At 41.6% G+C, this 26,457-nt stretch overlaps 1 protein-coding gene across 1 annotated transcript in view; it reads left to right on the forward strand.

The window, feature by feature from the left end:
• The window catches only part of LOC111196242 (zinc finger protein 239-like), a 443,969-nt gene that overhangs the window by 124,638 nt on the left and 292,874 nt on the right, over window positions 1-26,457 (forward strand). The window lies entirely within an intron of this gene.

Here is a 26,457-nt window from a genome sequence, read left to right on the forward strand (position 1 = left end):
CACTGTGTTTTATCAAGGGCAGGGTCAATGCAGCTCGCTATCAGGAGATTTTGGAGCACTTCATGCTTCCATCTGCTGAAAAGCTTTATGGAGATGAAGATTTCATTTTTCAGCAGGACCTGGCACCTGCTCACAGTGCCAAAACCACTGGTAAATGGTTTACTCCCAGTGCTTTTGTACATACAATGTGTAACAGTATATATCTACAGTATACATTATTTTCTTTAAATATGAATGTATGAATGTATGTATTGCTCTGCGGAGGTTTAGCATACGGAGGGGCTATAGTGCGCTGTAGTGGAGTATAGTACAGTAGCTCTGTTTGTTACGTAACGTTAGCGGGACGTTAGCGATGCGCTTCCAGCACCTTTCAGGAGCTTAAAATCAAATCCTCAAATCCCTTTACAAAAGCCCAGCGTTCCCCTGCCAGATACCAGCGCTTCCATCCACCCAGAGCAGCACTGAGAGCAGCTGGTGGGAGGAAGATCCCTAATATCAGCTCTGAGAGCACAGAGCCGCTGGATTCCGGTATTTTATATATATATATATATATATATATATATATATATATATATATATATATATATATATATATATATATATACAGTACAGGCCAAAAGTTTGGACACAGCTTCTCTTTTTCAATGCATTTTCAATGCAATACATGTTTTATATTCTAGTTTCTTCAAAACAGCCACCCTTTGCTCTGATTACTGCTTTGCACACTCTCGGCATCATTCTCTCAATGAGCTTCAAGAGGTAATTATCAATTAGTGGAGTTTCTAATTGATAAATTGAACGAGTGGCCATCCTTACTTTAAGAAATGAAGGTCAGTCAGTCCGGAAAATTGCAAAAACTTTAAATGTGTCTCCAAGTGGAGTCGCAAAAACCATTAAGAGCTACAATGAAACTGGCACACATGAGGACCGACCCAGGAGAGGAAGACCAAGAGTCACCTCTGCTTCTCAGGACAAGTTCATCCGAGTCACCAGCCTCAGAAATCACAAGTTAACAGCAGCTCAGATCAGAGAGCAGTCGAGTATCACACATAGTTCTAGCAGCAGACCCATCTCTAGAACAACTGTTAAGAGGAAACTTAGGGTGCTTTCACACCTGCCTCGTTTGTTCTGGACTTTCGGACTTTTTCAGTTTGGTCCGAACCAAAGTAGCAGGTGTGAAAGGGGCCGCGAACCACGGTCCGGACCAAAGAACCAGATTTTAGTCCGACCAAGAGCGGTGGTCTCGGCCCGGATCTTCTGAACCAGGGTCCGGTTCTCCTGCAGTGTGAAAGCGCTTTTCTGGATGGTTTGAACTTTCGGACCAATTACAGGAAGCTGAGCAGCGTTCCTCAACAATGGCAGCTAGACATCCAGCGCGTCCAGTCCCGCCCACTTTGTCCACGCCACGCCTCATCAGTCTCGCAAGCTTGTAGTGTATCACAGTATTTAAGCCGGACGACGCGGCACATTATATTTAAAGTCCGCTAACTGCCCTGTACATTGTTTACTTCCGTTCAGAGGCAGAGCTAAGACATGACGCTAACAAAGTGGGCGGAGCTGGGTGGCACGACGCTAACAAAGTGGGCGGGACTGGACGCACTGGACGTCTAACTCCGCCTTCCTGCAGGCTGCAGTCAGTACCCTCTTAAAATAACTAGAAAAGCAGGAAGAATGAGGCGTGGATACAGCTGCTTCAGGACGAGCACGTTCGATTGGCGAATTTGAACTAACCTAGAGTACTGTGCCTGAAGTTGCTGCTGCTGCTGGTATAAAAAACTACAATAGCAGCAGCACTACTATTGAGACGAAATGAATCTGTTCATTCATTTTATCCTGATCCTGGAAAGGCTTCTTGCCGAATGAACCACCTGCTGAATTGTCAACACGCCAACGTCAGACGCATGTCCTTCTAAAACCAATCAGCTTCAAGTTAAGGAAAACGCATCGATACGTAAGTGATGATGAAAGGATGTAGGAGTATCACACAAAAGTATTTGGTGCGCTCTCTAAACTGCAGTGTGAAAACAGAAATAAGCAGGAAACTAACTCCTGCTAAGGAGAGGCAACAAGCAGAAGAGATTAGTTTGGGCCAAGAAACACAAGGAATGGACATTAGACCAGTGGAAAAAATGTGTTTTTTAAGCAGACTGTGTTTGTCTATTGTTGTGGTGAAAGATCAGAACACATTTAATGACCAATTTATGCAGAAATCCAAGTATAATCCCAAAGAGTTCACATACTTTTCTTGTAACTGTATATATATATATATAGAGAGAGAGAGAGAGAGAGAGAGAGAGGGAATGGTGGAGAGAGGTAAAGGTAATGTAGTGTGACTGTGTGATAGATCACCTCATTCTGCAGACACTCTATCAAACCAACCAATCAGATCTCTGTCCTTCAGTGCTGCTAACAGGCCCATACACTCCCCCATACACACACACACACACACTCACACTCACACACACACTTATATACACACACACACACTCGTACTGCACTTAAACTACACCTATAATCAACCTATACCCCCCCCCCGTCTGCAGTGAGCTGATTTCCTGCTTCTGTATCTGAATTTAAATGTACAGCTAAACCAGCCACACACACACACACACACACTCTTATATACACACACACACACACACTCTTATATACACACACACACACACTTATACACACACTCTCTCTCTCTCTCTCTCTCTCTCTCTCGCAGAAGAAACAGGGGAGTGTAAACCATAAAATAAGGGAGATAAAGGGGGACAAGAGAGAGAGCAGAGATAAAAGAGAGAGAGAGAGAGAGAGAGAGAGAGAGAGAGAGAGAGAGAGAAATGTGCAATTAAAAGGCAGATAGATTTTTCTCCTCTATTCCTTCAGCTTGCCTGCACTTTAAACACACACACACACACACTTCAGTTCAGGCAGCATGATTTGTTCAGTATCATTAAACTTTACTGTCTCTCTCACTCTTTCTCCCAAATCTATATTTTCCTCCACTCTTTCTTTCTCCTTCTGTCTGTTCCCTTTATACACGTTATATAAAGAACATCCTCCTCTTCTCTTTTTTTCTATGGATGCAGTAATGTACTGTTTTCGTATTTTTTTCCCACAGAACTGAAAAGGGTGCAAAACTTTGTGCAACACCATAGAAACTACTTATCAATCACTTAATTACATTACAGTGGATTGGAAAATGAAACTGAAGCACCTGGCTTTAGAGCACAATCATTTATTGTTCTGACGGTTCAGTTCTGGTGGAAACAGGAGAGTTGAGGTGCAGATTGAACTCTGCGTGATTTGTTCAGCCGTGGTTTTATGTTTTTTGGATACAATCCAGGTTTCAGACAGCTTCCTCTCACAGCGTCCACAGTTAATCCTGTTGGATGTGGTTGGTCCTTCTTGGTGGTATGCTGACATTACCCTGGATACCGTGGCTCTTTATGCATCACAAAGACTTGCTGTCTTGGTCACAGATGCTCCAGCAAGACGTGCACCAACAATTTGTCCTCTTTTGAACTCTGGTATGTCTCCCATAATGTTGTGTGCATTGTAATATTTAGAGCAGAACTGTGCTCTTACCCTGCTAATTGAACCTTCACACTCTGCTCTTACTGGTGCAATGTGCAATTAATGATGATTGGCCACCAGGCTGCTCCAATTTAGCCATGAAACCTAAAATCCCACACTAAAATGACATTAGTGTGACAATGACATTGTCCAACCCCTGTATATGATCTATGATTTTAATAATTATATTTCATGGTAAAGTTTATAGTTAGAGTGGGGGACTATATTGTTACGTCAATGTAGAAGACACTATGCTTAATTAAAAATATATATTTTAAAGTAATTTATACATTTAATTTCCTGGGGACAGAAATGGCACTCATTTTAGTGTAATATGCATTATAAATATGCCTTTTAAAAGTGCACAGAAATGATTGTATCATTATTATTATTCCAGTGTTGCAGTGCTGTGGATTCCCTCATCTGAGGAAGTGTTTAAGGCTCTTCTCTGCAGCCGTTTTTTTCTGATCAGGTCATGGTGGAGATCAGGGGGACGTATTTTGTGGTCGTTCTGTAATTGGAAAGTGAAATACTTCCCCAAAATCGCAAAGGTCAACACGGATACCCTGCATTCGTCATAATAAAAGTCCCACGCTCTCACACAGCAGCAGAGTGTTTATATCAGAGAAGAGCTGACCTCGCAGTTTAACACCCCTAAATCACTCTCGCGCACCCCGACAGCGAGAGAGCGAGAGAGAGAGAGCGAGAGTGTTTTGGCAAAGGTCAGGGGTTTATATCAGCTACAGTATCACTGTTTATACTGGCCTGATCTGACTGCAGGGTTTGATTGATGATTCTGATCTGAACCGTTTCGATTTCAGCTGAAACTGCGAATTCGTTTCAGGTAGGAACAACCGCCACCAACTTCGCCACCATCGCCTTCGCCACTCCTGACTGCTGCAAAATGTGCAATGCAGTTATGTCTCAGGTAGATATCGTCGCTGTCTAATGTAAAACAAGCATCTCCAAAACAGCAGCTTTACAGGAGAGAGAAAAAACTTCTAAACTTTCAATGGAAGTCAATGTAAAATGAGTTTATTTTAGGTCATTTTGAAGAATTTCTATTGGTCCGTTCATCAAGAAATTTTGGCACAGTGTAAGAGAAAGTTTGTCTGTTCAGATTATGTATTGAACTAAAAATCGGCAAAAATGGAGATATTTGTTTTCCTTTGGACAGCGACGATATGTTAAAGGTCTCATTCCACTAAAATCCTCTTGTTTTTGTTCTTTGTGAAATACAGTGGGTCTCTCTGAGTTGTTTATGATGCTGCACATAATGAAACTCTTCCTCAAACTCTATTGTCTGCAGCAGCTAGAAAAAGAAATCCTCTGAAATACGAGTTGATCAGAGAGACGTTAGGGCGTCTATGTCAACAGTTGTGTTCATTGTCTAGCTAAGGAGGAGCTAATACCTCTGCTTCTGTTTACAGAGCTAGTTAGCATTAGCTATCTTGTGTAAGTATTGATTTTGTGTCGGATTTTATGATATAGAGGGGACTCTAGAGCTTCGACTTGGTGAAACTAAGTCTGAGGTAAGAGTTTAGTAGCATTAGTTTAGCTAAAAGAAACGTCATCAATGTTGGGGGTTAGGTTGGGTGTTGGGAACGGAATGGTGGGATTAGTGCGGGAAGACTGGCGCGGACAAATAAAAACATCTGAGCACTTTTTTCCCCACAAAAACCAGCTCACATGGCATTCATTCTTACTAGAGACACATTTAGACATTTAAAAACGAATGAAAAAACGATTGAATGAGACCTTTAAGAACTACAGGTGTGGTCTGATTAAACACTGGGTCTTAACACTAGTTTTGTAGTACTGGTCTCACTCTCGTCTCGTCTCAAACTCAGCGTCAGGGTGAGGTGGACTGGGGCAAATTGTGATTGTTTTTTATAATAAAAATTAATGGAATTTGATTCCGTTGAATTTATGTGGTGACAACTGATTAAGTGTCAGAAGAGACACAGATTAAGCATTATTTTTATAAAGAGAGAAGACTTTATCGTATTTCAGACAACCCCCCCGCCCCCATTAGTTGTAAATTCTCAATTGTTTGCCCCAAATGCTATTGTGATGAACTTTAATCCAGCAAGACATCTCATACAGTGACAATTGTTCGTCCCTAGTAACTTCCTTGTCCTGATCAATCTCCAGATTTATGCATCACCAATCCTGCATTTATGGAGCAGCTGGGAATCTGCAGCTTCAGCTTCAACCTACGAGTGTAGAGCTACAGGATCTACAGGTCCAGCTGTAGCAACATCTGTGGGTAAATGTGCTGCAGGATCCAAACAGAACTTGTAGAACCTCCAAACCCAACCCTCTCAATCTCATCTTATATCCAGGGTAGAAGCATATGCAACTACTGCATAGCATGTGTTTGCTGTGGTATACCAGGTGGTTGGTTTTAACCCAAAAACACATTTTTGTTCACTAAACCTCTAAAAGTGCACATTTGAACTTCTGGACCACCTAGTGCCACTTTGCTGGTGTTCAGTTCCTGACCATTGTCACTTTACTAGTACAGTCGTACCACCAGATCTAGGATGATCTTCAAATTCACACCCTTATCTCACAAACATCAGATCTCTACTGCATCACTGCGCCGTACAAACACTTCCAACCCTCCAGCACTGCTTATCACGAACTACTGATAACACACACACACACACACCCTAACACACACGCTAACAGATACCTTATCGTACCGCTACACTCTGTACTGATTACGCTGCCCCTAAAACAGTTTGCTGCACGACTCTCGACGCAATATCATACACTTACAGATCATATTCATCATACTCACCCAGAGATATCATGGGAAATATATACAATTATCATGTATTAAAATCATTACAGCATCATAATGAGCCTGCTCTTGTCTCCCAGCAGCATCACTGGCATTGTTATTAAGACCACAATTACTGCAGTACACAATGACCTGAGCTCAGCAGTGCCCATTAATACCAACAGTTACTGGTAATGAACCCAAACTTTTACAACCTGCGCCAAACTGTTACAACCTGCCCAAACCTGAACTGTTACAACCTGCCCCAACCTGAACTGTTACAACCTTCCCCAACCTGAACTGTTACAACCTGCCCAAACCTGAACTGTTACAACCTGCCCAAACCTGAACTGTTACAACCTTCCCCAACCTGAACTGTTACAACCTGCCCAAACCTGAACTGTTACAACCTGCCCAAACCTGAACTGTTACAACCAGCCCAAACCTGAACTGTTACAACCTGCCCAAACCTGAACTGTTACAACCTGCCCAAACCTGAACTGTTACAACCTTCCCCAACCTGAACTGTTACAACCTGCCCAAACCTGAACTGTTACAACCTGCCCAAACCTGAACTGTTACAACCTGCCCCAAACTGAACTGTTACAACCTTCCCCAACCTGAACTGTTACAACCTGCCCAAACCTGAACTGTTACAACCTGCCCAAACCTGAACTGTTACAACCTGCCCAAACCTGAACTGTTACAACCTGCCCAAACCCAAACTGTTACAACCTGCCCAAACGTGAACTGTTACAACCAGCCCAAACCTGAACTGTTACAACCTGCCCAAACCCAAACTGTTACAACCTGCCCCAACCTGAACTGTTACAACCTGCCACAACCTGAACTGTTACAACCTGCCTCACCTGAACCATTTTAATTTACCCTGACCCATGGGAGGAGGAATGGATGGGAAAGGGAATAGTTGGGAAAGGGAACCGATGGGAATTGCTGGGTTTTGGAATAGATAGGAAAGTGAATGGATGGAAACGTAAACGGATGGGACAGAAAATGGATAGGAAAAGGAATAAATGGGTATGGCAATGGTTAGGAAATGAAATGGATGGGAAAGGGCATTGATTGAAGAGGGAATGGATGAGGACTGTAATGAATGGGTATGGAATGGATAGAAAAGGAAAAAATGGGAAAGGTAATGGTTGGGAAAAGAAAAAATGGATGGAAGAGGGAATGGATAGGAATTGAATGAATTGGAATTTATTCAGTTTATCCGAATGACCATGTGGATCATGTAAAGATTATAGTTCACTTCCTGTGGTTCTAAATGGGCTAATCTCAGTTTGATTCATGGCTTGCTGAGTTCATGTCTGATTTTTCCTGAATGTATCTCTGAATATGTGAGTGAAATTTTCATTTTCCTCACACACACACAGAGACAGTGTCCTCATGACCTCCCCGGTGGATTCGGGGACGTGCCCGGAAAGCCTCAGGCTCTGTTGGCCTCATGTTTAATGCCGATCACATCGCAGATCAGATTCTCCGGGGAAACGGCGCTTAAGTGCAAAATGCCAACGCCCAGCCGCTGCCGTCGCAATTACAGCAGAAACAGAGCCGTTATTCATCGCCGCCATCTCCTCACGCTCAATCCTCTAATTACTGAGCCTGGCCCTGAACGCTGAATGGAAAGAGAGGGCTTCCTTTCACTGCGTTATGGAGAGTCTGATTAAACGGCTCATTATACAGCTCTCCTGAGTCTGATTCCTCTCTGCAGACTACTCTACACTCGGCTGGAGGAAACAATGGGTTTATTGGTTTATTCTCTTCAAAATATAGGTTGAAAAGTCCACACTGCACTGGAAAAATATGGTTATGTTTTGGCGACAGGGGAGCTAGAAAAACACTGCTAAACAGAAATCATACATAAGTTAAATATTAGTAATTTCTTTTTTAATTTTTTTGTCTTTTGCCATTTAGTCTACATCATGATGGTGATTACTAGGATTTACCTCAGAACATCCAGCCAACCAAAAAAAAGTATTTTACAAGCATTAACTAACACATTTAAAAGTATGTTCTGTGTAATTTATTTCTTTCTCAAATCAATCTAAATCGACAAGTTAAAACTGTTTATTGAAAAGTGTTGTGTGATGCAAAATCTTCTGTGAGGGTAAATGGATAATTGTTCTTTCTGTCAGATAAATCAAAATTATTTAATTATATAGTATCTTTCAGAATAAATGGTGCACCGGACTATAAGAGTCATTAAATGACACTAGTAAGGATGCTTATATTGAAGTGACCAAGGGGGTCAACATGTTTCCCTTCTAATGGGGAAGCTGGGGGAAGCGTATACATAAACAAAATTCTAAACTATAATTCTTAAAAAAAAAATTATTTCATAATCAAGCAAGTGCTGGATGTTAAATTTACACAGGTTTATCGCCTGAAAACTGTTTATTTGGGTGAGTAAAGCCCTTCTGTTTATTTACAGTAAGATTAGATTTACAATATTTTGTCTAAGGGTGAGTTTTCAGTGAAGTTTCTCCAGCACTAAGGCTGGGTGCAGCAGCATTAGCGTTAGCCGTTATTCCAGTAACCCTGGGCACCATCAGCTAGCGGTTCGCCCCACATAGGTTGTTTTAACATGGTAAACATGCAGACTACAGTCCGATATACTCACCTATGATTAGGGGAAGAAGCTAGAGCTGTGGTTAGCAGCTAATGCTAATGCTGCTGCACCCAGCCTTAGTGCTGGAAAAACTTCATGAAAACTCACCTTTTATAATGCTGTACTTCAGCGGAGTGGCTTTACTGCTACAATTTTAGGGGAAATTGAAGATTTTCAATTGAAGAAGAGCCCGAAAAATATGGTATTCATTTTTTTAAAGCGGTGCCACCTGAGGGCCCAGGATTACCAGCCTCCAGTACTGAACGTCGGCCTTGTCCCTCACACACAGAGATTTCTATAGATTCTCTCAATCCAGATCATAGATCAGATCCCTTAATAATATCTATTTCAATTACAATTCTTTAGAAAAGTATTAGCGTGTAATAAAATCATTAGGGCCTCTTAAACTGAATATTATTTCACCTCGAAGATTTGACATTTTCTAGCTGATGTAACATTCGATGTGTTAAAAAAAGCTGTGGCCTAAAGTTTGTGTTTTAAAGTGAAAATAAGACTCATGTAAACTAATGCATTTCTTTAGTTTTTTACTTTTATAAAAAATAAAAATTTAGTTATCTACAATAGCACTCCAGGACTGATGAAGTTGAATCCCTGGTTCGCTCCACACTGTTCTTCAGAACCGCGGGAGCGTCTGGATTGTGGTAGATTTGATTATGCTGGTTAGAGCTGACAGCTCTATAGAGGAGTAGAGTTATGTAAGTGTTTAGTGTTGAAGTGAGAGAGTGCTGAAATCAGGAGCTCTTACAGATTAAGAATAGCCACCGTTCAGATTGAGAGAGTGGGGGATTTAGACGAGGGTCGTCCCGGAGCTTTTAGGGCTGATAAAGCTGAATGTGGAACATTGGAGAAAGCGTGAAAGCTGCGGAGATTCCTCTGGACCTCTTTACAAAAGAAGAAACTTCAAAGCATCTCAAACAGAAAACAACAGACAAGCACCATAACCCTGAAAAAACCCTGAGTAAACAGTCGGCTTACACACCTGCTGACCTAAACACATACATTACCTATAATCACCCAGAATATTATAATACTACTGTAGTAGGGGCTTGGTTTGAAACTGTAGAAGATCTTCACTGACTGATGTCTTTACAGTGGTGGTAAATGGAAACAAGTGTTGGTCTTCACAAATAAACACAAACATTGCCATTTTATTTACTGTCGAAACCAACCAGTGATCCTGTACAAAACCTTCTGAACTTACATGAAATAATGCTGATGGTAATTTTTTGGAAAGTCTGAATAAAGAGAATATTTTTGGCTGCACAACTGTGATGATTGTGTTGACCACTGCAATTTGGCATCCTTGACTAGTAAAATTGTTCTGCTTATATATACTAGTTGGGTTTATTTTTCTTGTATAGTAGGACTTGACTAGTATCATTTAGATGTGATAAATAGTAGAATTTGAATGCGTTGACTAGTAGGGATTGGATGCGTTAATTATTAGGGATTGGATGCGTTGACTAGTAGGGATTGGATGCGTTGACTAGTAGGGATTGGATGCGTTGACTAGTAGGGATTGGATGCGTTGACTAGTAGGGATTGATTAGTAGGGAGTTGATGCATTGACTAGTACGGTTTTGATGCATTGATTAGTAGATTTGGATGCGTTGATTAGTAGGAATTTGATGCGTTGACTAGTACGGTTTTGATGCATTGATTAATACAGTTTTGATGCGTTAATTAGTAGGGATTGGATGCGTTGACTAGTACGGAATTTGATGCGTTGACTAGTAGGGACTGAATGTGTTGATTAGTAGGATTTTTGAAGCATTGACAAGTAAGGGTTTGATGCATTGATAAGTACAGATTGCATGCATTTGTTAGTAGGGATTGGATATTTTAAATAGTATTATTTGGATAAGTTGAATTGTAGGGATTGGATGCCTTGAATAGTTGGACTCTCTTAACTAGTAGAATTTGTCTGCTTCAACCAGTAGGATTTGATTGTATTGACCTGTAAGGAAATGAAAAGGGAAAGTAAATTACTGATGCTGTCCCACTTTGGTGACACCTTTTGAAAAACTCATCGTTTGGTAGATGAGTTCCTGCGCCTGCAGTTTTATTAGCATAGCGTTTTCTATCAGTTATCGGGCTGATGCTTGACCGCTGATTCTGTGCGGTCAAGTGAAGTTTCCTTTTTCCTTTGAGACTCAAATCCTGGAGAAAACCTCTGACCAGCAGAATGATTAGGGCTCGTGTGGTCTTGTATTAGAGGGTACTAGGGGGTTCGGGTTGCTCCCTCTTCCTTCAGCCTCGAATACAAAGAAATTCATTTACAGCATCACAAAGAGTTTAATCTGGGGCGAGATTGCTCTCCGCATCCACGGCCTCATATCAAAAGGGTCCTGGTGAAAAGAATCATCTGTGAACGGGAACCGGCTGAGGAGAGGGAGGGAAGCTGAAGTTGGACTCAGAGGCAGTGGAGACGAGGCGAGGCACGAGGCATGGCGGCTTTAAAGGGATCATAATAACCCTGAACACAGGAAAAGCAGCGTATGGGTGGCCTCGTTTAAAGAGGCTACAGTAGACTGACCTTAGCAATGAAGGAACTGTCGGAGAGTGCTATCGGACAGGCTGCTGACGGGTCTTCAGAAGCAGCAGCAGCAACTCTAATTGGATCCAGCGTTCGTCCTCCACCTCAAAGATCACTTTCCTTGTTCCAATTAATCTCAGTGTACATCAGTCACCCTCAGCCGTGCGAGGTATGATGGGAGAGATGAGCGAGGTCAGGCCAAAAAAACAGCGTCGTTAAGAGGGAGCCCATTAGTTATGTGTGAAAAATTCAACGCCTGCCAAGGAATAAAGGCAGATATGGGGGCTGGGTGGTGCTAATGCTAATGCTAACACATCCATTACATTCCAAAGACTTTGAGCCCCATTAATATTTCAGCAAGCAGGCCCCGCAACATCGTGGGCACCAAGACGTTGAGATTTATCATTAGCCGCAGACTGAGCTGCCGTCCGTCGCCTCGCCACAAAACAATATCATTTTCTGATTAATTAAACTCCTGTGGATTAGGAGCGTCCCGTGGCAGGTTGAGCTGCCTACCCAGCAGAGCTTAACGTCTGAGATAATTGCACAGCCTTGGCAGTAAATCTGCACTAATATGATGTGGGATATCCAAAGGAACCTGTCGGGATTAAAGGGATAGTATACTTTAAAAAGCTAATGAAGGCTAATAAGCAAGATGCTAGTCAGAAATTATGTGCATTTTAGGAGTGCAGTGATGTTTATATACATCACACAGCCAAAGGTATGTGGAGACCTGACCCTTAAACCAATTTCTATAACCAAGGGCACTTGGCTTCAACTTGTGAAAACTTGTGGATGTCCTTGATGCCCAGTAAAACATCACCCATTCGGTTATCTGAGTCCACTACCATGTTATGCCTTCCTAGATGCTGGAGAGAAACCCTGGGAAAGATAAAGTCTACAAACTCCTGAGATCACTTAGCTGCCATCAGCAATGATGAACCCTCCCACCACCCCCAACCCCTGAAAATCTAAGCAAATCTGCAGCATATGATGTGGGATATCCAGAAAAAACTTTAATTATTAAAAGGGTTGATAAGGAGTTGTCCAGTCCCCTTTGCAGCCTTAACTCTTTGAGGAAAAATTCTCTAGCCTGGGTGTATTAGCATGTCTTGGGGAGCTGTGCATCACTGCTTCTTGAATATTGGTGTCCTCCATGCCCAGAAAATCAATTGCCCAGTGAGTCAAGTGAGTCCCCTGCCATGTTATGCCTTCCTAGATCCTGGAGAGGAACCCTGAGGAGCGATGGACCCTCCAATCACACTTACTATCTACTTAAATCTGTGGTATATATTGTAAGATATTCTAAAGAACCTGTCTAGGAACCATGTCTAGGAATCCACTGCTCATTCGTTTAGTCCACTGCCGCTTTATGTCTTCCTAGATGCTGGCGAGGAACCCAGAGAAAAGAAGAAAGTCCACAATTGCCAGGGAATCGTGAGATCATTTAGCCGGCTTCCGCAGCGACGGACCCTCCCATCACCCCCAAACTCCCCAAACCCATGCAGTCAAGCCCACTGCCTTCCCCCTGCATTTTTCATCTTGCGGCGCTAATGAGCCGTTGGGGGATGATTATTCTCCACGCTGGGTTTCCTCAGGGCTGGCATGCCGAGCTGGGTCTGGCCAGAGGTCAGGAGTGTGTGTTTCTGTGTGTCTGACATGCAGTGTGTTGTGTGAGGGGGTTGAAAGGTCTGTGGGGAGTGTGTGTATGTGTGTGTGTTTGTGTGTTTAATGAATCTGTTGACACTATGAGGAGAACTTTAACTCCACACAGCTGCTCCTCTCCTGCAACAACCGCTAGTAATTCTGCCGGTGAGAAGATCCGGACGGAACGGTTGTCAGGAATTCTGGGAGAATTCCCACTGGGAGAAGCCACAAGCATCTGTAATGAAATAGTGCAACAATAATCCAATTAAAGGAAACCTACTGTCTTAGGAAGTGAAAACTCTTTTTTCATATTTTATATTTTTTTATTATCAAACAAACTTAAATATCAGACAAAGATAACCTGATTATATATAAAAAACACTTTTTTTATTATGATTTCAATTATTTAAAAAAAACTATCCAAATCAATCTAGCCCTGTGCAGAAAAAAGGTGTTCCCCTATTCCCCTAAATCTAATAACTTGTTTGTTTCACTATTGGCTGCAACAACTGCAATCAATCAATCTTTACTGATAACTGATAATGAGTTTTTCTTATCTCTGTGGAGGAATTTAGTTTCACTCTTCTTTACAGAATTATTTTAATTCAGACATATTGGAGGATTTCCCAGCATAAACGTCTAAAACCGTTTAAGATCATCCACAGCATCTCAATCATGCAGACTTTAACTAGACCCTCCAAAACCTTCATTTAGTTTTTCTTTTTATTAAAGTCATACAGAGGTGGATTTTAGAGGTTTGTGTGTTTTGGGTCATTGTCCTGCTGCAGAACCCAAGTACATCTGAGCTTGAGGTCACTAAGAAACAGATGGCAGGATTCTGATTCTCCTTCAGGATTTTCTGGTAAACAGCAGAATTCCTGCTTCCATCTATTACAGCAAGTTGAAGTCCAGCAGCTCCAGACCATCACACACACTATCACCACCATGTTTTACTACATTCAGTATGATTTTAGTTCTTTTTCTGAAATAATGTGTTTTATAGTTTAGATGGACACACATCTTCCAAAAAGTTCAACTTTTGTCTTATCATCCTGTAAAGAAAATTTACCCAAAGTTCCAGAGATCATTAGGATGTTTGTTGGTATATGGGAGACGGGTGGTTGTGTTGTTTTTGTTCAGCAGTGTTTTTTATCTTGGAACTCTCTCATGGAGACCATTTTCACCCAGTCTCTTTATTTTTATTATTGAATCCTCAACACTGATCTTAACTGATGCTTTAGTGAGAGCTGCAGTCCTTTAAATGTTGTTTTGGGTTTTTTGGGACCTCCTGGATGAGTTGTCCATGCCCTTTTCGTACAATTCCTGGGAAGGTTGACCAGTGTTCCATGTTATCACCATTTGTGAATAATACTCAATGAATAATACTCAATAAAACTCTCACTGTGGACACAGCTTCAGCAATCAATCAGTGTAGATCTACAGGTCCTGCAGTAGCAACATCTCTGGGTAAGCCTGTTGCAGGATCCATGTGGGGCATGTCTACTCCATGCCCTGCTTCAACATCGAGAGTCTCCATGTCACTTTGTAAGAATCTTTTTCATTGATTTCAGCTCAGCTTTCCATTCTATCCAGAGATATCAGATAATTAAGAAACTTCAATATCTGAATGTCCCTCCACTTTTTATCCAATGTACAGCTTTCTAAGTCACAGAATGCAAGCTGTCCGGATAGGTAAGGTCCTGTCCTCATCTGCTGTTATCAGTACCGGAGCTCCTCAGGGCTGTGTTCTTAGTCCCTTTCTCTACACCCACTATACAAATGACTGCAGAAGTCCCTCTGCTGTCACTACATACAAAAGATATTCCAACTAAACGGCTATACTTGGACTTCTTAAAGATAGTAGGTCAGTCGCAGCCTACCAAGACTTAATCTCTTATCTAAAAAAATGGTGTACATATAATCATCTTCATTTAAATGTTTTAAAAACTAAGGAGATGATCATTGGCTCAGAAAACTCTCACTGCTCTGGTCAAAGCCCAGTCACAATTAGAGGAGAAAGTGTAGAGGTGGTGGACTATTTTAAATACCTTGGCCTAAGTTTGGACAATACAATCAGTTTTGATCTTTACAAGCGATGCCAGCAAAGACTTTCTGTAATCTGGAAGCTACGAGCACTTCACGTTGAAACTACACTGCTCCTGCTCTTCTACAGTAGCATCATTGAGGCAATTATTCTGTATTGTTCAACTTGTTTCATCACAATGCTTAAAGTGTTGAATTATAACAAAATGTCACGCATCACACATTGCCTCAAAGATCATAGGCCTCCCCACACATAACCTGACAACCATAAATAATAAGGCCACCCTAAGAAAGGCTATCAAAATAAAACAAGACCCGGACCACCCATTATACACTTTCTTGTTGTTTCTTCCATCAGGTGGGAGAAACAGGACACTAGCTTGCAAAAAAAAAGCAGCAGTGGAACTGTGTTCTCTGGAATGATGGAGCTCCATCCAATTCAAGGACAATGGACTCTTGCAGTGTATTGTACTCTATATTATGAACTGAAGGTATATCAGTATTATGATTATGTAGAGATCTGTTCGCTGACTGACCGTCACGCTGAGCTAATTCAGATAAATAAAGCGGGAGAATGTTGGCACCCCAGCGCCATCCCATTCCGTTCCAACAAGCCCATCTATCAATCTCCGACACACTCGTTACTGCCGTATCAATATCGCCCAGATAACAATCCCGCGCCGGCCGAGCCGCCACTCAATCCGAGAGGCGGGAAAACTCATTTCCACTCTACTGAAGCAGCGAGCCGCAGGAGTGAGGTATCACACTGTATCACACCACTGTAATCAGGCTCTGTTTCTGAAACTACAGCCATATACTGAGAAAAGAATGGGGCATTATGGGTAATAAATTAACCCATGTGGTTGTTTAGACTCTGAGAAATCAGTGAACTCAAAAATACCCTGGACATTACAGTAGTCTCCACCCCCCACCCCCAATGCCACATTCTGTCTTTCTATAGTCATCCATGTACAATCCAACAGCAGAAAAACGTTAAATGTAAAAAATACGAAATTCATTGCATTTCTCATTTTAAAATTCTCCACATATTCTTTACTGAAGGACAGATCAGGAACTTCAGTAGGCCAGTTCAGTACCCATACCATCTTCTTCCACACCCATGACTTTGTAAAATTGTGTGCAGCATGTGGTTTAGCATTGTAGCATTGTTGAAAAATGCACAGACACCCCTGTAAAAGATCAAGATAAGCATATTGATTGTTGTAAATTTTGCTGAGCTTCTGGTCATGGTGAACATAAGGCTTGTGTTGTGTACAGTAGTAAAGTTGTAGTAAAGTGGTATTAGTGAATATAGTAACCTGTATTGTAGTAGATAAGTGGGCGGAGCTTCTTCTGGTCATGGTGAACATAAGGCTTGTGTTGTGTACAGTAGTAAAGTTGTACGTAGTATTAGTGAATATAGTAACTATGTATTGTATTGTAGTAGAGAAGTGGGCGGAGCTTCTGGTCATGGTGAACATAAGGCTTGTGTTGTGTACAGTAGTAAAGTTGTAGTAAAGTGGTATTTGTGACTAGTAACTGTATTGTAGTAGAGAAGTGGGTGGAGCTTCTTCTGGACATGGTGAACATAAGGCTTGTGTTGTGTACAGTAGTAAAGTTGTAGTAAAGTGGTATTAGTGAATATAGTAAGTCTGTATTGTAGTAGAGAAGTGGGCGGAGCTTCTGGTCATGGTGAACATAAGGCTTGTGTTGTGTACAGTAGTAAAGTTGTAGTAAAGTGGTATTAGTGAATATAGTAACTCTGTATTGTAGTAGAGAAGTGGGTGGAGCTTTTGGTGATGGTGAATATAAGGCTTGTGTTGTGTACAGTAGTAAAGTAGTAAAGTGGTATTCATGAATATAGTAACTCTGTATTGTAGTAGAGAAGTGGGTGGAGCTTCTGGGCATGGTGAACATAAGGCTTGTGTACACAAAAAAAAGCCTTATGGTCACCATAACCAGAAGCTCCGCCCACTTCTCTACTACAATACAGAGTTACTATATTCACTAATACCGCTTACGACTTTACTGTAGAGGGAGAAATATGCAAATGTCCTTCCAATTCTTCTTAGCTTTTTTGAAAAACATTGTTTTTAAACATTTTAGTAATACATTTCTGACTTGGTGACTCTCTAACCATGTTCTAATCGTCTTCAGAAGAACTCAGTTTTCCATAATATGAGCCCTTAAACCCGAAGATTCAGGGCTAAATTAGATGCAAATTTATTAATGTAACCCAATTAGTAGGCAAAGCCAATTAAAAAAGCTTTTCATTAAAAAATTGGAGAGTAAAATCAGCTGCTGGATGAGAAACGGCAACATCTGCTGATCAGGAGCAAACGAGCAACTGTTGTGACGGCAGCTCAGAGGGTCCAATAAAAGCCAGGATCTACCAGGGGGATTCCTCCGACACACCCGTTCTCTGATCCACCTCTCGCTGCTAAATTACTGATTACTCTCATCTCTCCTGACACCGACCGTCCCGCCGGGACCTCCCGCCGCCAACCCGGACGGACTGACGGAATAAGAGACGAGGATGCCGCTCGTTTTCGGCGGTAATTAAAACGGCGTTCTGTAGAGCAGCACTTGAGCTGCTCTGATGGGAAAGCAGGGGGCTACATGACATTAAAGCAGGAAAGGACAATTACCCACAATCCCCCTGACAGCTTCAACCAGGCCAACTCTCGCATTAGCAAATACCACAGTGAGAGAGAAAGAGAGATAGAGGCCACCTTAAGTGCTACAAAAACCACCTTAAAACGCCTAAACCAAGCTACCTATTATACCACAAGAACCATCTATCTATTCAACATTGAAGAACAGTAGCATCTCAGACCAAAATTTATGTATTTAGCCATGCCTATTTCCTTCCAAACATTGCAACTCTAAACCTGCAGAGGTTTATAGTGCATAGCATAGTAGATAACAACTCAGCAACTCTGCCTAGCCTGGCTACAGTGTCTCCTAGCATTGCATCTCCAACCGTGCCAAGGATGACTGTTAGCATAGCAGCTAACCTGCTCCAACTTTGCCAAAAATGACTTTTAGCATAGTGGTTAAGAATCTGCCAAGTCTGGCTGCAACATCTGTTAGCACTGCAGCTTTAACCCTGCATAGTTGTTATCCTGCACCATCCCTGCCAAACCTGGCTACAGTGTTTGTTAGCATTGCAGTTCTAATCTTTGCCAAAGATGACTGTTAGCATAGTGGCCAACCCTCTGCCAAGCCCAGCTACAATATCTGTTAGCATTGCAGCTCTAATCCTGCTAAAGCTGACTGTTAGCATGGTGGCTAACCCTCTGCCAAGCTCTACAGTGTCTGTTAGCATTTGGGCTCCAATCCAGTTGAGGCTGACTGTTCGCATAGTGTTTAACCCATATCAACACTGCCAAACTACTGGCTATAGTGTCTCTTAGCATTGCATCTTTAACCCTGCCATGGCCGACTGTTAGTATTAGTGATCACACAACCCAACCTTGCTAAGCCTTGCTACAGCATTTGTTAGCATTTCAGCTACAATCATTTCGAAACTGACTGCTAGCATAGCAGCTAACCCATTGCAAACATAGCCAAGACAGGCTACAGTGTATGTTAGCACTGCAGCTCTAATCCTGCCAAGGGCGACTGTTAGCATCAACGATAACACAATCCAATATTTCTCCGAGCCCAAAGAAGTGGATGCTGCTTCTGGCCAGGGGTAACATAAAGTATTTGCAAATAGAACTTTGTAAAAAAGCTGTACCTGTTTGCATTCCTACTCCAATCCTGCTAGAGGTGGACTCCTAGCATCACGGCTAACCTACCCCAACCCTGGCAAAACCAGCTGCTGTGTCTGTTAGCATTGCTGTTCAACGCTTTCCAATCTGACTTAGCATCTTCAAATACTATAGCACCCACCAAGCCATACACTAGCAACCACTTATCAACCAACCAATGCCTTAAAAACCACCTGAAACATCCTGACTAAATTCAACATCATAGCAACATCCTACCTGAAAGACCACGGCAACCATCGAACAAACACTGAGCAACAACCAATTAGAGAGAATTATGTGGTTTGAAATGCCATTGTTTATACAAAATATCTAGCACTCTTTTCTAAATCACAAAAATGTGGTTGATGGCCAAAAGAGATAAGAAAGAGAGAGAGAGAGAGAAAAAAAAGACAGAGTAAAAAAAGAAAGTCTTTCTCTTGTGTGCTGTCCAGCTGAGGTGATGAAAGCTAGCGGGAGTTAATAATGTGTAAATGTGATCACGCTAACTGACCCCAATTAGCATTTGTGTGTGAACGATTAGCTCAGTATGTGGGAAATGCTTTGATCTGTGTTTAAACTGTTACTTTTATCTGCAAAGATGAACCCGACTCTAAAAATACACAACTGTTAGCGTTTCTGCATGAATTAGCGTCAAACCGACTGTTAGCAGAAAGGTGAGCGGAGGACAGTGAGCGTCAAAACTACAATAAAATTCCTCTGAAGTTTAATTAGAGGAAACATACAGCCACATGGACTGAAAACGATGAAACTGTGTTGTCCATGAAGATCAAGAAGTACTGTAGGGAGTTTAGATATGATACTATAAGGGAGAAACTAATAGTGTAGGGTAGTATAGGGGAAATATATGTAGTACAATGTAGGATAGTATGTGGTAGTGTAGAATAAGGTAGTATAGAGTATATAGTATGGTGTAGGATAGTATGTTGTAGTGTAGAGTATTATAAGGTAGTATACAGTGTATAGTATAGTATAGTGTTGGATAGTAAGTGGTAGTGTAGGGTAGTTTAAGGTACTATAGAGTGTATAGTATAGTATATTGTTATTTAGCATGTGTTAGTGTAAAGTAGTATAGGAGAGAACAGAATAATTTAGGGTAGTATAGTATAGTATAGGGTAGTATACAGAATCTAGCGGAGTATGTAGGAGTATATGGGGAATATAGGGCCTACAGAACAATATAGGGTAGTATAGTATAGCATAGCGTAGTATACAGAATCCAGCGGAGTATGTAGGAGTATATGGGGAATATAGGGCCTACAGAACAATATAGGTAGGGAGTATATTGTATAGAGTATATTGCAGTAAAAATTAGTATATGATAGTAGGGAAATATAGGATGGTATATGGAATAAATTGGAAGAATATAATAGTGTAGGATAGTATAGCGAGTATAGTATAGTGCAGGGTAATATAGGGTTGTATGTGGTAGTGTAGGGTGGTATAAAATTGCATACAGTGTATATTGTCGTATACGGGAGTATATGTTGTACAGAAAAATCTAAGTTAGTATAGAATTGTGTAGGGTAGTATATGGAGTGTATGGTAGTATAGGGGAGTATAGGCTGTACAGAATAATCTAGGTTAGTACAGAATTGTGTGTAGTAGTGTAGGGTACTATGAGGTAGTGTAGGGTGGTAAAGAGTAGTATAGGGAGCAGAGTGTAGTATATAGAGTATTATTTGGTGGCGTAGGGTAGTATAAAGAGTACAGTATAGTATAGGGGACTATGTGGTAATGTAAGGTAGTATAGGAAGAATGGTATCGTGTAGGGTAATATAGGGTACTATAGGTAGTGTAGGGTAGTATAGGGTTGTATACAGAGTATTTGCACAGAATAAAATAGGGTAGCATAGAATAGCGTAGCGTAGTGTTTGATCAAATCAAATCAAAGCGCTTTTTACAACAGGTGTTGGCACAAAGCAGCTTTACAGAAACATGATTACAGGACAAAGAATCAGGCAAAACATTAAACATAGAAAATACAGAATACAGAACCCCCAGTGAGCGCGGAGGCAAGGAAAAACTCCCTCAGAGCTGCAGGAGGAGGAAGAAACCTTGGGAGGACCAAGACTCACATTAAAGGGGGGACCATCCTACCACTGGTCAAACGGCTTTTAAATAGAAATTTAAAAAGTCTTTTATACATCCATATAGGTTTTATGTACTCAGGAGTGTAATAGCGCCACTAATGGCTTGGATGTAATCTGTAGTGGAGAGTAAGATGGTCGATGAGCAGCTGATCTGTGGTGGTGGTGGAGAAGAGCTGACTTCAGAAACTTCCATCAGTCTGGCCGGACAGGAGACGCGAGAGCCTGAGGGTCCAACATCGGTATCGGGTCAGACAGGTGGGCAGTCAGTAACTCGGAGGAAAGCAGAGAGATGGAATTAGTTTTGACTGGATTTATGCAAAACTGAGAATATTAAAACATTATCAGAGTGTGGCAAATGACTCCGGCAGAACTGAATAAAACAGCCTAACTAAAGGCAGAGAGCCAGAAGGTAACATAGACATGGAGGCACCCTGAAACACCAGCATCCACCCACTCCACCGTCCACAAACCTGAGTGACCGTGTGCAGTGGGAGAACAACAGCACCAGCATCTCAGTTTACCACAATTTCCTCTGTCCATGAACCCCTGAATCTACAGCCTTATCTAAAGGGAAAAACATTAAGTACCAAAAGCTAAACTAAACAAGTAAGTTTTCAGTCTAGACTTAAAGATTGAGACTGTGTCTGAGTCCCGAACATATTCGGGGAGATTATTCCAGAGTTGAGGCGCTTTATAAGAGAAAGCTCTTCCTCCTGCAGAGCTCCTCTGAATTTTAGGCACTACTAATAAACCAGCACCCTGAGATCTGAGTAATCGCGGTGGTTCATAACAGGAGATGAGGTCTTGTAAATACTCAGGAGCGAGTCCGTGTAGGGCTTTATACGTTAACAGGAGAATTTTATAGTCTATGCGGAATTTGACTGGAAGCCAGTGCAGTGCTGATAGTACTGGACTAATATGGTCAAATTTTCTAGTTTTAGTAAGGACCCTGGCTGCAGCATTTTGAACTAGCTGAAGTTTATTTAAGTTACTGCCGGAACATCCAGACAGTAGCGCATTACAATAATCTAGCCTTGAGGTAATAAAGGCATGTACTAATTTTTCTGCGTCATGCAGTGATAGGGCATTTCTTATCTTGGCAATATTACGGAGGTGTAGAAAAGCTGTTCTAGTAACATTAGATATGTGTTTATCGAATGCTAGATCTGAATCTATGATAACTCCAAGGTTTTTAGCTGCTGAACCAGGGGTGGCTGAGAAGTCGGCCAGATTTAGCATTAAGTCTGATAATTTATTTCTAGCAGCTTTGGGGCCTAATAGGAGAACTTCTGTTTTATCACTATTTAATAGTAGGAAGTTGTGCGACATCCATGATTTTACATCTTCTACACAATCCTCGATTTTCTTTAATCTCACTCTGTCATCAGGTTTGGCTGATATGAAGAGCTGCGTGTCATCCGCATAACAATGAAAATTCACATTGTGTTTTCTAATAACTTTGCCCAGTGGGAGCATATATAATGTAAATAATAATGGTCCTAATATAGAGCCTTGTGGAATTCCATATCTTACCTTGGTATAACTGGAAGACATATCATTTATCCTCACAAACTGATAGCGATCGGTTAAGTACGATTTAAACCATGCTAAGGCAGTTCCGGTTACACCGACTATGTTCTCTAGTCTTTCTAAAAGGATAGTATGATCTATTGTATCAAAGGCTGCGCTCAGATCGAGAAGTACGAGTAAGGAAATTTCCTCTTTGATATATTTAGTGGTATAGTGGAGTGTACTATAGGGTAGAATTAGGGTAGTATATATAGTATATGGTAGTATAGGGAAAAACTGAAAAGTGTAGGGTAGTATAGGATTGTATACAGAGTATTCGGTAGTATAGGCTGTTCAGAGTAATGCAGGTTAGTATAGAATTGTGTAGGGTAGTATAGAGGAGCATAGGGAACAGACTAGTTCAGCACAGTGCAGGGTAGTATTGGGTAGTACAAGGAGTGTAGCATAGGGGCAAAGAATAAAAAAGGGTAATATAGAATAGTGTATGGTAGTACAGAACAGTACAGGGTAGTGTTGGGTAGCATAAGGAGTATAGAATAGGGGAGTATAGGCTGCACAGAATAAAATTGCATAGTATAGAACAGTGTAGGGTAGTATATGGTGTATTTGGTAGTATAGGGGAGTGTGGAATTGTATAGGGTACTATCAGGGCAGTATATTGGGTATATGGTAGTATAAAGGCGTATAGGGACAATATTATGAAATACGGTAGTATATGGAGTAAAGGGCTGTGGTGGATAACATAGGCCTGTATACTACAGTTTTATCCGACAATAAAAACTGACATTAGCGACCAAAGTTTCCTGCAAGAAAAACAAACATAAAAAAGGTTTCCTCAAGCGAAACTCAGCGATGAAGCTTCTGTCAGAGAGCCAGAGAGGGATGAGACCGTGATGTCCACGAGGACGATGAGGTTCTTCTCTGGCTTTCTGACAGAAACACTATCATTAAGATCGCTCCAGACTCCATCACACATCAAATAGCGGTGAAAAGACGAGGAGCGTTTCCTTTCATGCTGTTCCACACGCTCTCCTGAAGCCATATGCTAGCCTCTCTCAGGCCTGCGGACTCGGCGCCATATGCTTCTCTTTCTTTTTCAACCTGAACTCACTCGAGACGCCAGGAATTATGGGAACAACATCAACAACGTCCAATAAACACTGGCAGAACAACATATACACAGTAACAAGTCCTCGAGAAATGGTGGTCGGTAATAATTATTACTAATGGATAGTTTCACATGTTTACTCCGAAGAAACCGTTGAAACAATTAAAAGGAAGCTCTAGTTTAGACCCTGTTGGTTTCTCTATGCTGGATATAAGATGATGTAAGATTGAGACGGTTGGGTTTGGAGGTTCTACAGGGTCTGTATGGATCCTGCAGCACATTTACCCACAGATGTTGCTACAGCTGGGCCTGTAGATCCTGTAGCTCTACACTCGTAGCTTGAAGCTGAGTTCCAGCTGCTCCATAAATGCTGGATTGGTGATAAATCAATAAATCTGGAGACAAGGAACAAGGAAGTGCAGCAATCTGGGGGAGACGTTCCTGTAAAACATACATTTCTTGCTGTATAGCTCCCCAGATCATAAATCAGTGTTTCAGAGTAAGGTTTTTACCTTCTGAACTCTGAAAAGCGTTAAAATATATGAATTTGTGCATTTTAATCATTTTATTATCTATACATAAAGTTTTGCCTCACGTTTGTCCACAAAAGGTGGTTCCAGACTGCTATGCAAAATAAAGCACAGAATACGCTGTAAAAAAATCTATTGGGAAAATCCAGAAAAATATATATGTATATCGAGATGTATATGCTTATATTAAGCAAACAATTCTAATCTGCCAATGAGGTAAGCTAATTTTTCTTCAAAAGATTTCTTAACAAAAGCAACCACAACGTCTCCAAATGAATGATGTAATACAAAATAAACATAATAGCTTGACTTTTTACTTCTTGGGCTTATTTTGAGTTCAAATTATTTAAAATAAGGTACAAATTCTAAGTAAGTTTGATCATTTTTTTCTAAAATAAGCTAAATAATGTAACACTTATACAAAGCTTAGAAGAAAAAATATTCTTATAAGAGAATAAAATAAGATTTACTGTCTTGAAATGAAAAAAAAAAAAAAACACTTGCAAGGCTTTGTTTTTCCAGTGTAAAAGATAAAAGGTGAAAAAGAATAAGATGAAGAACCAGGCTAAAGGCTGAGTCTTCCTCAGGACAGCAGCTGGCAGTGCCGGAATTCACTACACAATGGAAAACAATGAATGTCAGAATCCACAGGCAGGCCCCTCCCCCTTCCCCTCCACGGGAAATCAATTGTGACGGGTTCTGTGCGAAACCAACAAGGACAAGAACAAAAGGATGAGCGCGACGCTGACGGGGCTCAACTTCTCCTCTTTTCTCCCCCCCCCCATCCTCTCATCACCTGCCAATCGTCCAATCACAGCGCTGTCGGAGCGCCGCGAGCCTCGCCTGCAAACTAAACCGATTTCAAGCTGACGGAGAATTTCCCATCCGGCGTCGAGTGTTCTCCACATCTCATCCAGAGCAGACTCGGTTTTCCCTTATTTCCCCAGTGTGTGTGTTCATACACACAGTTTTTCATATTTTCTGACTGCAACAGAACCCAAATATATCCTAAATTGGTAGAACAAAATTCATTTTAGTCTTCTTTTTGATGTTTGGAATATTCTATCTATCTGCATTCACTCCATCCATCAGACCTCACTCCAACTCCCATTATTCACCTCACCAGTGTACAATCAATCTCACTCACAAGATAACACCTCACAACTTATGCAAGTTTGGATGTTCCCAAGCTGACCCCTGAAGAATCATTTCATTATAAGTTTATTGGGGAAAACTGTACCTCATAGGTTGCTGAAGCTGGATTGGTGATAAATCTGGTGACGTTCATGGGAAACACTTGCTTTGTGTAGGTAAGCATAATCCTGCTGGAAAACGCTGCTATCAGTTGGAAGTCCTGCCATGAGAGGAGCAACACATGTATCTGCAGGATGTTCTGCACAGATCACTGAGATCACTGTTAGTGTTCCTCCTATCACTACTAGGAGTGACTGACTGTCACTGTATTAGATGCTCTCTAGATCAGTGTTTCTCAACCAGGGTGCCGTCTGGCTTCATCGGGGGTGCCGTCAAAATATTGCGCCTCACGTGCATATTTCCTTTCCAGAGTCAGCTCGTGTCGGGGTGTGTCCCAATTCACAGGCAGCATACTCTGAAGGATGCGACCCACAGAGGCGGTGTATTACTGCGCAGCTGTGACGCAATCTGTCTTCGAATACAGCCTCTGAAGGATGCAGCCCCTAAATTGGGACACACTGTAAAGTTTTTGTCCCCCACGCGATGCACGCACTATTTATTTCATATTCCGCCAGCAACACCCCTCGTTCTCACCTGAAGTACTGCGCCAGCACATCCCCCCCCCCCCCCCCGTTCTCACCTGAACTAATGCGCCAGCACAAACCCACCCACCCCCCAGTTCTCACCTGCGCCAGCAGGTAAACTGGGGTGCCTTGACATCTCGCATATATTGAAAGGGTGTCGAGATAGAAAAAAGGTTGAGAAACGCTGCTCTAGATCATCAATCACATCTGCAGTTTACAGTGTGAACTCTTCAGTCCATGTCGAAGGCAGGGATGAAGCAACACCACATGACCTCTATACTCAAACCGGAAAACATTATCGGATCCCAAACAGAACCTCAATTAGTTGCTTATGTCAATCTCCAGACTGTAGTAGTCCAGGTTTCTTATTCATGACACCACAAGCAAACAAATGCGTCTTAAAGGAGGTCTAGAGGTGCT

This window comes from Astyanax mexicanus, chromosome 1 (genome assembly GCF_023375975.1).
Source record: "Astyanax mexicanus isolate ESR-SI-001 chromosome 1, AstMex3_surface, whole genome shotgun sequence".
Lineage (NCBI taxonomy): Eukaryota > Metazoa > Chordata > Actinopteri > Characiformes > Acestrorhamphidae > Astyanax > Astyanax mexicanus.